The 15642-nt window shown below is 41.2% G+C and overlaps 1 protein-coding gene across 1 annotated transcript in view; it reads right to left on the reverse strand.

Moving 5' to 3' along the window:
* The window catches only part of MCPH1 (microcephalin 1), a 226286-nt gene that overhangs the window by 5324 nt on the left and 205320 nt on the right, over positions 1-15642 (reverse strand). The window lies entirely within an intron of this gene.

Here is a 15642-nt window from a genome sequence, read left to right on the forward strand (position 1 = left end):
TCCATGTGCCACTTATTTGATTTCCATAATCTAGCCAGGTATTTATTCAATGCTCACTCTAACATGGTATTTGAATACCTTACAAGTGTATAAATCTGGCAGGTAGTTTACAGATAAGCTCTACCTTTGGTTCTCTCCCTCCCTTTCTTGAATGCGGTGAGAATGGTGGAGACTTTTAGGCTTTTAGGAAGTAATTCCACAAGTGTGGGCAAGATGCTGAAAAACCTCTATCTCCTGCTTCTGGTTATAGACAGATCATTGTTCCAAGGGAGCAGAGTAAATGGTCACGAAGTATTTTGAGACAGCCCAGGTCCAAGCCACTGGAAGGCTTTGACCATTAAGACCAACACATGAAAAACTTAATCCTGTATTTTACTTTGAGCCAGTTGTAAGAGGCATTAAGGGAAACTTTTAAAAATAGGCCTTGTCTGCACTAGGGGCTTTAGCACTGATGTAACCATGCATGTGTGTAAATGCCTAACCTTGGCTCCATTGAAATCAATGGCAAAACTCCCACTGACTTAAAAAGGGACAGGATTTCACCCCTGGTATCGAGATGCACTATGCTGCTGTAAACCACAGCTTGTGCTGGTGCAGCTTACACTCAGGTTTACCAGTGGAAACGATATATGTGTAGTTACACTACTGCTAAAAACGCCAGTGTAAACTGGGCCTTGGGACAGTAAGATATGGTACGTTAATGAATCTTGATGCTGAGCATCCTTAGTCACAATCACACACATCCAATTTGGGTTAAGAAAAGGTAGCTGACTAGGTGTAAGGGCCATATTCAAAATATCAGAGATTTGTATTGTTGGAAGAAGCTGGAATCAGCTGCACAGCTGAAAGAGCCCAACATAGTTCAAGGAAAAGAAATGTAGTCCTGAACCCGGGGAAAAAACAAAAACAATATTTTCTCTGCAGGGCCACTGTCTATATTTGCTTAGAAGGTTTGGTAGTTATAATGAAGTGAAAAAAACCTAGGCAACCAGAACATGGAATCAGGGAAAATATGCCATGGTAAGGGTAAAGACCCCTTTCTGCCCCCTTCCCCCCCCCCCCATGTGTGGAGGATTAAGCAGAAGAAATGCTGGAATTACGGTAAAGAATACCAGAGAAGTCTGTTCAGTCTAGGATCAGACTGGGCCAAGAATACAGAGAATGAATGGACAGAAGATTACTTAAAACAACCAAATCCAGATTTAAGATTAATGATATATGTGTATATATAATGGGACTATTACACACTGTACCTCTTGCATGCAAACTCTTTCCATCTTTAGAAGACTTTTTCCATGCATAACATAGACAGAGAAAAGGGAAGTCCTTTACAAATACTGTGCAGTCCTTAACACTATTAATGTGGTTGTGTACTTAAAATTAAACAAGAAAAAAGCTGATTGATATACATGAGGAGTGTCTAGCAATTTCTTCTCCTGGTAGGTTTGGTATACTCTAGAACCTTTTTCCTTCTGAGGCCCCCCTAACATGCTATAAAAACTCCATGGCCCACCTGTACCACAACAACAGGTTTTCTGCATATAAAAGCCAGGGCCGGCATTAGGGGGTAGAAAACAGGGCAATTGCCTGGGGCCGCATGCCACAGGGGGCCCTGCAAAGCTAAGTTGCTCAGGCTTTGGCTTCAGTCCCAGGTGGCAGGGCTCAGGTTCCCAGGCTTCAGCCCCACGTGGTGGGGCTTCAGCTTTCTGCCAGGTGCCTCAGCAAGTCTAACGCTGGCCATGCATGGAGGACCCCCTGTAACCTGGTGGCGGCCCCCTGGTTGAGAAACACTGCTCTAGAAAGGGCAGATAGAGTACTGTGGAATGAAAAACCATTTCCTTTAGCTCAAATATAAAGTTCAGAACTATTCTGGTCAGGTTGCTACTGCAAGTACTAAAGACTAACCATTACCCCAAACTATCTAGAGCTGAAATAATCAAACCATTATAATAAAAGGGGTTTTTATAAGCCAATTAGTTGCAGTACATAATGACTTGAACATTAGGACAGGTGTTCAAAATGATGTTCATAAAGATGACAGATGTATGTTGCACCAGTTAAAGTCTTTTCAGTGTCTGTGATTTCACTTCCCGGTACAGTACAATACAGCAATCAAATCTGGAGGTCACAAATACATGGAACATCACATCTAAGTCTTTGTCTGCCAGGATTAGGTAAAGTCTCATGGCCAGCCACAGGAAGAAGGCAGCATTTTTTTAAAAAACCACCACAACAGTTGCTATTTAGGTTTCCAGTGTAAGTATAGGTTCTAGGACGACACTGTGCTACATACCACTTGATCAGTGAGAGGGCAGATGTCCTTGTTGACTAGTTCATTGAAATATTTTCCTCATGCCAGCAGCACCACCTCAGTCTAGTTCAGGTTTAACAACATATACAATAAATGCCCAAACTGATAACTGGACATGCCAAACCTATCTGATATTTTTTGTCCCTATTTTCCTTGTTGAAGCTTGATGAACTGGCTCTTAGGTAATAAACAACATGAGCTACAATTGCCAGTACAAGAGGAGATGAAGACAAAAATAAAAGTTTGGGCACAAGAGTAGCTGAGATGTTGTTTGATGCTGGAAATTTTTCACCAATGTGAAAAATAGGGAAATGATCTGAACAGTGGACTCCTGACTTTGACACTGACTCACTGTGTCACTTTGGGCACTTAAGATCGTTGTGCTTTAGTTTACAAATCTATGGAGTCAAGATAAAAATGCTCACCCAATTTACAATGGGTTGTGAAGATTAATTAATGTTTGTAAAGAGCTTTCAGATCCCCAGATAAAATTACAAAGCAGGTTTTTTATCTTTATAAAAGGGAATTTCTTAGTATTGGTGATCAGTGCCAGAGGAACAGTGAAAAACAAAGCCCATGCTGAGATAGCACAGGCAGTAGTGGCACAATCTCCATCTATGTCATTCTTCAGAGAAGTCGGTCCTATTGAGAAGTGGTATCTCCAGAAATGAGGGTACATGAGGTTTTATGCTCATGAAATCCTTGGCTGCTCTGCTGAAACTACAAACAGTTAATTTTCTGTAAGCTGGCTTGCAGGACATTTTAGAGAAGCCAGAAGCTGATATAGTTAAGGCAGGCCAAAAGGGCTAAAATGCGGTCAAAAATGTGTTGTAGCTATTTATTCTTATGTGAATGTACAGTGTTCAAACAACATATGCATAACTAAGGTCAAAGAGAGCTTTCCCAACTGACTTCAATGAGTACATGCTCAAGGCCGTAATACACTTTGCAATTTCTGATGTGCAAATAAAAGGCAGGATTCTGATATTCCTGTGATTGCACTCACTCACTTTCATGAATTACCAGTTATTTCAAAATATGTAAATCACCAAGCAAACATAAAAATGCTTCAGTTAAAAAGTATACAGGTAAGAAGTTCAACAAATTATACACTATACTCTAATGAAAACAACCCAGAAACAGAGACTCATGATAAACACAATCCTATCTTTGGTGGCTCAAATAGCCTTTTTCTTCCATCAGAGAGAATTGAGAACATCTACTAATCTCCTGAGTTGTTTATTTAGACAAATCAGCTACATCTGAAAGGAGAAAAAATAATCACCAAGAGACATTAATTTAGTGTTAGTTTATCTAAAATTAACAATCAGACTTGATTCCAAGGGACCTTTGTGCTCAACTTGCCATGCTGCTTTTGTTAGCCTGGAGCTCTAGGGTTTCCAAGATGAAACTGATTAGGATTGACAAGCTCTGTTTATGTTAAAAACCCAACAGGACATGAGTTTCTTAGATGGAAGACATACAATGTAACTTGATTGTAATCCTGCTGTTTCACACATTTTACAGGACATGATTTTAAAAGGTCTGCTGTATTCCCACTTCTTCAAACATTTTCCCGGAATGCATTTATTGTTGAGGTGACTCATAATGAAAAGTTGTTTTATTTGTACAGTGGGTCCTACTACTGGAAATACACTTGGATTAAATTAATATTAAAGGCAAAAAATTGCATGAATGTTATGTTAAAAATTTGCACAACTAATCACAAAGAGTCTGGAATGCAAACGTTATGATTCCAACAGCAACATTAGGTCAAGCTGTGTTGTACAATTCATGTGGTTTGGAATATATGTTTATGTTATAAATGCTAAGGTTGGGATTTTTAAAGGAGTTAAAATGCTGAAATCCCTTTGAGATAGCACCTACCCACTTTAGCCTCTTTTGAAAATCCCAGAATAATGTATTAATATATATATTGACTGGAATAATAGGAACAGCATATTGTAGATTGTGCAATATGACCAAAATAAAGTTTCTGTTTAGACCTTAAATGTTGCTTTTCCTGCCGCTTGTAATTTTAAATGCAGCTTTCCAGCCAGATTATGCTTCGGATCCTGCTCAGGTGTACAACAAGGAGAGAAACTCCTTGCTCTCTTCATCCAGAGGCTAGAAATAATTGAAACCCCTGTATTCAGACAGCACAAGGACTCTGCAGGGCTAGCATTGCTTTCAAAGCCAGCCTATGCATAGAGGAGTGGAGGTAGCCAGTCTTGGAAGAGAAAACATATTACACACTCTGGAAGCCATTTGGCCACCCCCAACTTGGACTAGAGATTGAATGGCACAATCCACCTCTTCAAATTGAATTACCCTTTGTAACATCAAAGAGTTTGCAGCACTCCAGGGCTGCTGCACACCCTTTGATTTTTTTTAAATTTGAGCAAAATCTCTATAATTTCAATCCTAATCAGAGACCAAACATGGGAAAAATTCAGCCCAAAGAAGTGAGTATTTCCACAAATAGCATTTGTGCAAACAGTTACTATGAAAACTATTTCATAGCTGTAACTATAATAGGCATGACCAGCACCTGCTATGATATCAAACACTGAAGCTAATTCTCCTGTCTAATTATATTCCTATCAGGTGGCTCTGAGAAGAGAGTTCCACTGACTATAGTCATTATTCAGGATTTAGATATTAGCTTAGTTCTTTCATCAGACAGATGAACAGGCACTAGCACCTCCCTTACATTGTCTGGCACTGTTATAAATCATGAATAATAGAAATTAACTTGTAAACCCCTTTGAACTGAGGGTTTCAAAAAGATCATCATTACACTGACAAAAAATTAAAGGTATTGAGAATTTATGATGTTGTAATGCAGCATTTCTTCATTACAATAATAATAACTGATCAACTTTCCTCCATTTTTCATGTCTCACATTTTTAATTCTTCAGATTGTGGGTTGCATAGCAGCAAATAGGTAACGTGATGTATTGAAATATATTGCACATATGCAGGATTGGGATTTTTGCTTCAGCTGTTACATTTAACTTCCTCTTTCTGAACAGACACACACTAGACACCCGCATAAACACTATCATTTTTAGTATCAAGTGCTACAGTTGTGCCTCAAACTTTATGAGACTGTATGAAAACAGGTCCCTGGACAAAAGTACTTCCAATGCAAGACCAGTGAGACTCAGGAAAAGGCCAGATTCACCTACAGTTGAACATCAGAGTTACAAACACCTTGGGAATAGAGGTTGTTCATAACTCTGGAATGTTTGTAACTCTGAACAAAACGTTATGGTTGTTCTTTCAAAAGCTTACAACTGAACATTGACTTAATACAGCTTTGAAACTTTACTATGCAGAAGAAAAATGCATACTTCTGGTTCCAAGTGAGGTGTGTGGTTGACCGGTCAGTTCATAACTCTGGTGTTTGTAACTTGGAGGTTCTACTGTATTTCTAGGATTGGAGCCCAAGTCATAACAGAGCAAAAGAAGGTAAATGATCAGGTTAAGGAGGAGATGAGTGAGGGTTGCAAAAGAAAAGTCATAGGGCTGATTCCGATCTTGCTGACACTGATGCAAATATTGACATCAGTGGAATTACTTCTGATTTGCACCAATGTGAGGTTGGAATAAGACCCCTCAAAATGTATATAGCAACCTGCATCTCTATCTTTTTCTATCTCCCCTCAGCCTCCTTTTTGATTTTGGGAGAATAAGGTCAAGCATGAGAAAAGGAATAGATGGCACAGGAGTGTTAGTAGCAAACAGCCATACACCTGACATTCACAGTTTATTAGCATTCCGTTGAAAGTTACATGAAATACCAAGTTATTCTAAGTCTTTTTAAGGTACAGTACAGTAGATACCAGAATTTAACTAAAAATGCACTTGGGATAAAACAAATTTAGGTTAAAGAAAATATATTTTAAAAACCATGATTTGTTTTACAGTTATTAATCCTTTTGTCTTTGTGAATTATGCATATGGTTTTCCAACAATATACTCCAGAGTGGCCTCTCAAATTCAGGTAATAAAAATATAAGGACATGCCTAATGTTACCATTTTTTGGATGTAACTGGAAAATTATTTATCAGTGAAACTGCTCCCTTCCTATGAACTACACAAGTGCTAATGCACATCCTATAAGAACAACAGTGTTGTATTTGAAGTACTCTCCTGCCTGAAACGTGGTAGTAAACATGCAATTCTGCACAAAGATGAAGGGGAAAATATTGTCCTAAATAACTTCAGCTAAAGGAAACATTAAATTTAGGCTACTGTCACAAAGGCTGAGTCCACTTACCAAGCTTCTGAAGTATAACATCAAATAAAATCCACCATTAATACAGATTTATAGCTATATAACTGAGAGGCAGAGTGCACATTTTCAAAATTATGACTGCAGAGTTTTGTCCATAATGCTTGTCATTCATGGGAGATACATATTTTTATGGCACACATTTGAGGACCAAATCTTGTTGCTTGTGAAGTCAATGAGAAATTGACCATTTCCTTCAACCAGAACAGGCTCTGACCACTAAAGAGGGAAGGTTTGATTCCCCACTCTGTTATACCAGTTTTATGCTGGTTTAATGGCACTGAAGTCAATGGATTTACAGCAGCATAAAACTATGGTGTAACAGAGTGGTGAATCAGGCACCAAAAATAATATGCTCCATTAAGCTACAAATTTAGCAAGAAAGATAGTTCTAAAAATGGTACACATTTAATGGAGTTGGGTAATATTGCTGGTGAAATCTTAAGGCTGAGTTTACAACTTCAGTGGGATTCAATATAGTTAAGGGTGCTCAGTATCTCTGAGGGTTGGGCCATTAGCGTTTGTATTTGCTGACACTGTAGTTCTTCAGAAACATCTAGAGAAGAGTATGGGCCTAATTTATTGCATTCATAGGAAACATTACACTTACAGTGTCCTACATTTTCAGGTAGTCTGTCACATACTAAAAATTTGAAAGGAAAACACATATGTGGAACCCCAGGCACATTTGAAGATGAAGAGTTCACACACATGAAAGTGAAATAAAGTATCAGCCTGCTTCTGATAAAGAATAGTATAACGCAGTGGAGACAGCTAAGAAGTATGGTTATCCTGCAGTGAGGGATTTGAAGAATCTGCAGCATCCTACAGGGATCAAGGAAGTCTGCTTTACTATACACTAGCTTGGGTAGGCCCAAGGAGAAATGCTCTAGGTTTTCATCTTTCTACATGTCAATATAAAAGGATGAAAATGATCAAACCAAACATTGACACTGTTTAGATAGTAACAAAGTAAAGTGCAAACTCGTTATATCCTAGTGCTTAAAAAGTTGGTTTGATCCTGTTTGTCCTTTATTTATTTTAGAAATTTGCTATTAGGTCATTTAACATTATAAGCAGTTTTAAAGTTGAAAATGTTATTCAGTAAATATTTTAGTTTAAAACTATATTGGAATACTGCACTTAATAGTGGGTTTTTAAAATTAGGTGCTTCATAACTAATATGATCTGGTTAAGAACTGGATTTGCCCTAAGCTTACCAGCTGTTCCATGCAGACATTGTTCTTTGCCTGGGAAGAATTCTATTGAAGTTAATGGGGTTGCACATGAGTGCATAGTCCAGCAGGCATGATCAGAGCCATAGCAGTATGCTCAGCAAAAATTACCTGGGTCAGCTTGTCTGCCCTAATAGCTACAAAGTCTCAACTTTTCCTTTATTAGCATCAAGGAATTTTATTACTGGTGCAGGTACTCATCATTCTGTGAAGAAAACTCAATCTGTAACGTTTAGTGCAAATTATTGAAAATATCATATCCACATTCTAGTATATTAACAGGAACTGATACTTTTCTATAAACTATCAATACTGTCCAGCTAAAGTACGGGCTCCCATTTTGTCAAACTACAGAAGCACAAGATTTCAAATGACAGAAATGCTAACACACTTTTTGTATGACTGATAAAGGAATGTGAACATCCCAACATGCATTCACAAGTGGAGACTGTGCGTGGGCAAATCCATGTGTGTGCATTAAGAGGTTTGGGGGTCTGAAAAAGTTTGAGCATCTGTTTGAAAATCTGAGGCAGAAAAATTACCTGCCAATTTCTCCTGTTGACAACATCAAGAGGAATGTGAAATGTGTTATAAAGACAATTGATACACAGCAAAGACTGGAAATTCCTCCAAAATACTTCCCTTTTTTCCTCAGTAGTTTTCTACAGAAGTGTTTCCTGGCAAACAGGAGGGTGAAGGGTGAAAGAAACCTAGAATGAAGACAATTTTACTAATAAAGTTTCTTTACACTATCTGTTGACAGACAAGCCTTACTTCTCTCAAATCTCATAGACTGATAAGTAAGGCTTACTTCAACAATATATTCTCTAAAAGACAGAGTCCTAATGGGAATACTATACAAAAACGTTTGGCAAACATATCTACTGTTTGGCAGATATTCAAAACCATACTTGAAGATGTTTGGATCACTTCCTCCTCCAGAGCAAATTTTTGCAGAAAAAAGCAGAACAAAATTACTTACTTTATGTTTAGATTTGCTTTTTTCCCACTGAACCAGAACAATTTTTTTAATACTGCGTAACATAAATATATGACAGCTATATATTTTAAGAAAAGAAAAGAAATTAGGCTTATCAAACGCATATGCTTTTTCCCTAGTGTAGATCAATATGACTTAAAACTAAAGTTTGCATTTCAAGTGCACATACATCACATCAAAAACTTTAAGGTTGCAAGATATAGTAAGTTTCATTATAATTCCATTTTACTTGCGCATAACCTCCCAAAAAATTCTCCTCCTGAAGGTCGAAACAACAGACTGGACTTCTACATAGAATGCTTCCGTTGACGTGTACGGTCTGAAATTGTGGAAAAGCAGCATCACTTGCCCCATAACCTTAGCCGTGCTGAACACAACGCCATCAACAGCCTCAGGAACAACTCTGACATCATAATCAAAAAGGCTGACAAAGGAGGTGCTGTCATCATCAGTATGAACAAGAGGCTGCTAGGCAACTCTCTAACTCCACATTCTACAGGCCATTATCCTCTGATCCCACTGAGGATTACCAAAAGAAACTACACCATCTGTTCAAGAAACTCCCTGGAAAAGTACAGGAACAGATCTATACAGACACATGCCTAGAACCCCGACCAGGGGCATTCTATTTGCTACCCAAGATCCATAAACCTAGAAATCTTGGACACGCCATCATCTCAGGCATTGGCACCCTATCAGCAGGATTGTCTGGCTATGTGGACTCTCTCCTCAGGCCCTATGCTACCAGCACTCCCAGCCGGGCCGGCTTTAGGTTTTTTGCTGCCCCAAGCTCCGAGAGCGCAAGTGTCCAAGCAAAAAAAAAAAACCCTTGGGGAGCGAAACAGCCCGGAATGCTGCCCCTGGAATTGTGCCACCCCAAGCACATGCTTGCTTTCCTGGTGCCTAAAGCCGGTCCTGACTCCCAGCTACCTTTGAGACACCACTGACTTCCTGAGGAAACTACAATCCATTGGTGATCTTCCAGAAAACACCATCCTGGCCACTGTGAATGTAGAAGCCCTCTATATCCAACATTTCACACAAAGATGGACTACAAGCTATCAGGAACAGTATCCCTGATAATGTCATGGCAATCGTGGTGGCTGAACTTTGTGACTTTGTCCTCACTCACAACTATTTCACATTTGGGGACAATATATACCTTCAAGTCAGGGGCACTGCTATGGGTACCCACATGGCCCCACAGTACGCCAACATTTTTATGGCTGGCTTAGAACAACGCTTCCTTAGCTCTCGTCCCCTAATGCCCCTACTCTACTTGCGCTACATTGATGACATCTTCATCATCTGGACCCATGGAAAAGAAACCCTTGAGGAATTCCACCATGATTTCAACAATTTCCACCCCACCATCAACCTCAGCCTGGACCAATCCACACAAGTGGTCCATTTCCTGGACACTACTGTGCTAATAAGCAATGGTCACATAAACACCACCCTATACCGGAAACCTACTGACCGCTATACTTACCTACATGCCTCCAGCTTCCATCCAGGACACACCACACGCTCCATTGTCTACAGCCAAGCTCTAAGATACAACCGCATTTGCTCCAATCCCTCAGACAGAGACAAACACCTACAAGATCTCTATCAAGCATTCTTAAAACTACAATACCCACCTGCTGAAAAAACAGATTGACAGAGCCAGAAGAGTATGCAGAAGTCACCTATTACAGGACAGGCTCAACAAAGAAAATAACAGAACGCCACTAGCCGTCACCTTCAGCCCCCAACTAAAACCTCTCTGGCGCATCATCAAAGATCTACAACCTATCCTGAAAGACGATCCCTCACTCACACAGATCTTGGGAGACAGACCAGTCCTCGCTTACAGACAGCCCCCCAACCTGAAGCAAATACTCACCAGCAACCACACACCACACAACAAAAACACTAACCCAGAAACCTATCCTTGCAACAAAGCCCGATGCCAACTCTGTCCACATATCTATTCAAGTGACACTATTATAGGACCTAATCAGATCAGCCACGCCATCAGGGGCTCGTTCACCTGCACATCTACCAGTGTGATATATGCCATCATGTGCCAGCAATGCCCCTCTGCCATGTACATTGGCCAAATCGGACAGTCTCTACGCAAAAGAATAAATGGACACAAATCTGACATCAGGAATCATAACATTCAAAAACCAGTAGGAGGACACTTCAACTTCTCTAGTCATCCAGTAACAGACTTAATGGTGGTAATTTTGCAACAGAAAAGCTTAAAAAACAGACTCCAACGAGAAACTGCTGAACTGGAATTAATTTGCAAACTAGGTACCATTAACCTGGGCTTGAATAGAGACTGGGAGCGGCTGGGTCATTACACAACTTTAATCTATTTCCCCATGTTAAGTATCCTCACTCCTTCTTGTCAACTGTCTGAAATGGGCCATCTTGATTATCACTACAAAAGTTTTTTTTCTCCTGCTGAGAATAGTTCATCTTAATTAATTAGTCTCTTAGAGTTGGTATGGCAACTTCCACCTTTTCATGTTCTCTGTATGTATATATATCTTCTTACTATATGTTCCATTCTATGCAGCTGATGAAGTGGGCTGTATCCCACGAAAGCTTATTCTCAAATAAATTTGTTAGTCTCTAAGGTGCCACAAGTACTCCTGTTCTTTCTAAACTGAAAGTTTCCATGTTTGGTCTCAGCACAAATTAATTTTTATGGAAAATTTAAGAAAATCCCTCGAAATGTAGGCTTCAATCCTGCAATCACTTGGATAGCTGCTTAACTTTACACAGGTGAGAAATGCTGTTGACCTCAGTGGATCTACTCATGTGAAAGTCTGTGTAGGCGTGGGGACTTAAATATGCAAACTTACATTAACAAATGAGGTCTTAACTACCCACAAAAAAGGAAAAGAAAGATGAATGGCTTTAAGTGAGAGCATCCTTGCTTGCTTGCATCCATTCAACTAGGTCAGAAAAAACACAAAATAAATTCATCTTATGTGTGATTGACTCACACAATTGACAATAATTTACAAATGAATTAAGATATTTTCTCCAGAGTTTCATATATTTTAAGTTTCAATAAGGACTACTTCTGAGGAAGCAGAATGTAGACACTTCAAGAAGTAGTTGAGAATAAAATTCACATCGGGCATTCTGTCAGCCCCTTTTCCCCACATGCAACCTAGATCACAAGCTGTAAGACAAAAGTAGCTGAAAAAAAATAAAATAAACAAACAACTGTTGAGATAAGAAAGCATTGCACATTTTAGCTTCCAAAGAACTTGTTTAAGAACATTATAGACAACTGAAAAAGGCATGTAATACAAAAATGAGCGTGCTTTTACCAAAGGATGCAAAGGCTCATTACTACTACACATATCCTTACAAGCACTGTCACATGGCAGTGAGTCTGAGGTTAACTCTGACAGATGTGAGAGAATGTTTAGCCAGCCATAGCCATAACAGCTAAAGATGCAGGTACAGAAAAGAAAGCCAATCTGGGATTGACCCATAAGAAATATGGCTGGCTTAATTCAATTTAGTTAATTAACCTTTGTGCATAACAACCTTGTTGTTCTCATACAGTCAATCTCCTGTATGACAGCAATAGGGAACACTACTTCATTGGATATATTCCCCCTTCTGTTTGTGATCATTTTCCATTTTTGCTATGTGGCTTTCACATACAATCTACCCTCTCAGCTCATACAATGTCAGTTATTATACCCTTATTGAATTTTCCCATACTTCATGAGCAGTCCCATTGGTTTTAATGGAACAGCTTGAGTAGTAAGGTACTACTGAATGCAAGTGGCAAAATCTGGTTAGAGAAAAACATAAGAAGGACATTGCCAAGAGATACAAACATGTATTGACCCAAAACAAAACTGAGGAACACCATAAAAATATGTGCCTTATCACAGGACACTGAAATGTAGAGTATTTAACAAGCTGACTACAGTCTGACAAGAGAGAGGCAGCCCTTTAAGAGAGGTGCACCACAGGCTAAAATAGAGCCATAGCTTATTAAGAAGAACCTGTGTACCATGGAGCTAAATGTTACATATCAACTAGTATAGCATTTTTCAAAGTTCGGGTCATGACTCAGTACTGCATCGTGGCATGTAAGACACTGGGTCCATCTGGTCAGCACTGCCAACCGGGTCGTTAAAAGTCCCCTCAGCGGTGCTGCACAGCTAAGGCAGGCTAGTGCCTACCTGTTCCGACACCTCACTGCGCTCCGGAAGTGGCCAGCAGTGCGTCCGGCTTCTAGGCGGGGGCCCACGGGGCTCCGCACGCTACCTCCACCCCGAGCACCAGCTCCGCACTCCCATTGGCTGCTGGTTCCCGGCCAATGGGAGCTGGGGGAGGGGGGGCGTTGCTTGTGAGCCTCCACCTAGAAGCTGGACCTGCTGTTGGGCTGCTTCAGGCGCAGCACAGTCCGTGGTGCCAGGACAGGTGGGAAGCCTGCCTCTGCACCCCAGCTGCGCCGCTGACTGGGAGCTGCCGGAGGTAAGTCCAAGCCCCAACCCCCAGCCCTGAGCCCCCCCACATCCAGAACCGCTTCCTGCACCCCAAACCCCTCATTCCCAGCTCCACCCCAGAGCCTGCACCCAGAGCCCCTCCTGCATCTCAACCCCCTGCCCCAGCCCTGAGTTCCCCCCAAACCCAGAGCCCTCCTGCACCCCAACCCCCCCGGCTCCACCCCAGAACCTGCACCCCCAGCCCAGAGCCCTGACCCTCTCCTGAACCCCAGCCCCCTACCCCAGCCCTGAGCCCCCCCACACCCCGCACCCCTCATCCCCGCACCACCCCAGAGCCTGCACTCCCAACCCAGAGCCCTGACCCCCTCCCGCATCCCAACCCCCTGCCCCAGCCCAGAGCCCACTCCCACACCCTGAACCCCTCATTCCTGGCCCCATCCCACAGCCCTCACCTCAACCCTCTGCCCCAGCCCTGAGCCTCTCCCAAACCCTAAACCCCTCTGCCCCAGCTCTGTTGGGTCGCGGGCATCAACAATTTTCTTCAACTGGGTCCCCAGAAAAAAAGTTTGAAAACCACTGAACTAGTAGATGAAAGCCTGTGCTGTTGCATGGGCATGGCAGTTGGGCCAGGTAATCCACCATTTGTGCTCAGTATCTGATTCATTTTTCCTTAGGGTTCTCCTTGTTTTAGCTCTCTGGATATGTCTACACTGCAATTTGACGCCTGTGACAGTTGATTCAGGCTCCAGCCCAAATGTCTACACCATATTTAAACAGCCTCTTGGCCTGAGTCATCTGGCACAGGCCAGCCGCAGGTGTCTAACTGCAGCGTAGACATTCCCTCTGCGGCCAGTGAGGATAGCTTTCTTTCTTGGCATTGTGTGGGGTCAGAGCTTAGAGTGGTACTGGTATGGGTGCCACCACATACTAGACGTATGGGAACTGTTTTCACTTGTACTCAATTCTGCATGACTTGGAATCAGATTATTTCAGTAGTTGTGGCAGGTCTTCACATCAGCATGCCTATATACCCTTTCACCGAACACTGTATCAGGAAACACTCACAAAACACCACAGAGGTGAACACACAAACCCAATACAAAGCAGTGAATATTATTGAACAGAAAATCCTATAGAGTGGCGGTAAAATGCCATGCCTGTAGGTATTTTAGGGCTTGTGTTTCCATGGGCTGTGCTGTAATGAGCAATGTTGCTGTTTGTACATGTTCCCCTAAGTTAATGCACAGGACTGCCCCCTGGCTGGAAGCACAATCACCATTTTGTTACCCCACATTGGTGTTACTCCCACCTTCCCTGATCAGCTATCACATTCCAACTTCCTTTGGACGACAACATTCCATCTGGTCCTCACAGGGCCCAGTGATGACTGAACCAGGCGACATTCTGAGCAAACAGAGCTCTGAGCCAGGCATGTACCTGTTTCCATCACTTCATAATGATTCAGACATTCTAGATTTCAGAGTGATAGACAGACAGAGGGACAATCCTGGAAGATTTGTGCAGGCATCGAATGAGTGGTATGTGCTGCTGTGAAGGGCTGTGTGTGTCTGGGGTTATTGTGTATGGTGACTGTGTTGTTGTGTAGATGGTTTAGAAGAACTGTGGGAAATGGGCCAAGTAATCCACCAGGTGTACGGTCTCCCTCATACAACAAGTCGAACTGTTGCATGCAAATTAGCTGTACAGTAAGGGTGTGATTGGTACTTTTGATAGCACAATGGTCTAGGACTCTGCATGGAATGGATACATGCCTTACTACTGTAGCTACCCACTGCATGGGTGTAATTCATCAAGTCAAATTGACTGAGAACTTAAAACCTGGCCAATAACAGACCATGAAACCCAATGATGATTTCACCTGGTGATATTTTGAACAAAAAGAGCCCTCAACCTTGCTTACAGCTGTTTTCAACTGTTTCACACTGACTCAACAGCCACTCTAGGCTTCAGGCTGACACACAGTGTGACAATCTTGGAATTTATTGTACAGATCAAGTTATTAGGAAAGGGAGCAATGTTTGCAGAAAAGAAATATATTAAAATTATGGCATCATTTGAATTCTTAGGTTTCTTATTTAATTTGTTGTTTTGGGAAGCCCTACATTATTATTATTATTTTAAATGACAGGATATTTTGCAGCAAGTTCCAAGAATGACATTTGTTTTGGGGACTGAGGCAGGGGGAATGCTTCCATCAGCCTTTAACAGTAAATGATAAATCCAGTGCTGTCATCAGATTTGCTATACCTGGCAACGTGTAGATTAATAATACTTTGAGAAAGAAAAAGGTTTCCT

The sequence above is a fragment of the Terrapene carolina genome, unplaced genomic scaffold (assembly GCF_002925995.2).
Source record: "Terrapene carolina triunguis isolate 2854851 unplaced genomic scaffold, T_m_triunguis-2.0 Scaffold42, whole genome shotgun sequence".
Lineage (NCBI taxonomy): Eukaryota > Metazoa > Chordata > Testudines > Emydidae > Terrapene > Terrapene triunguis.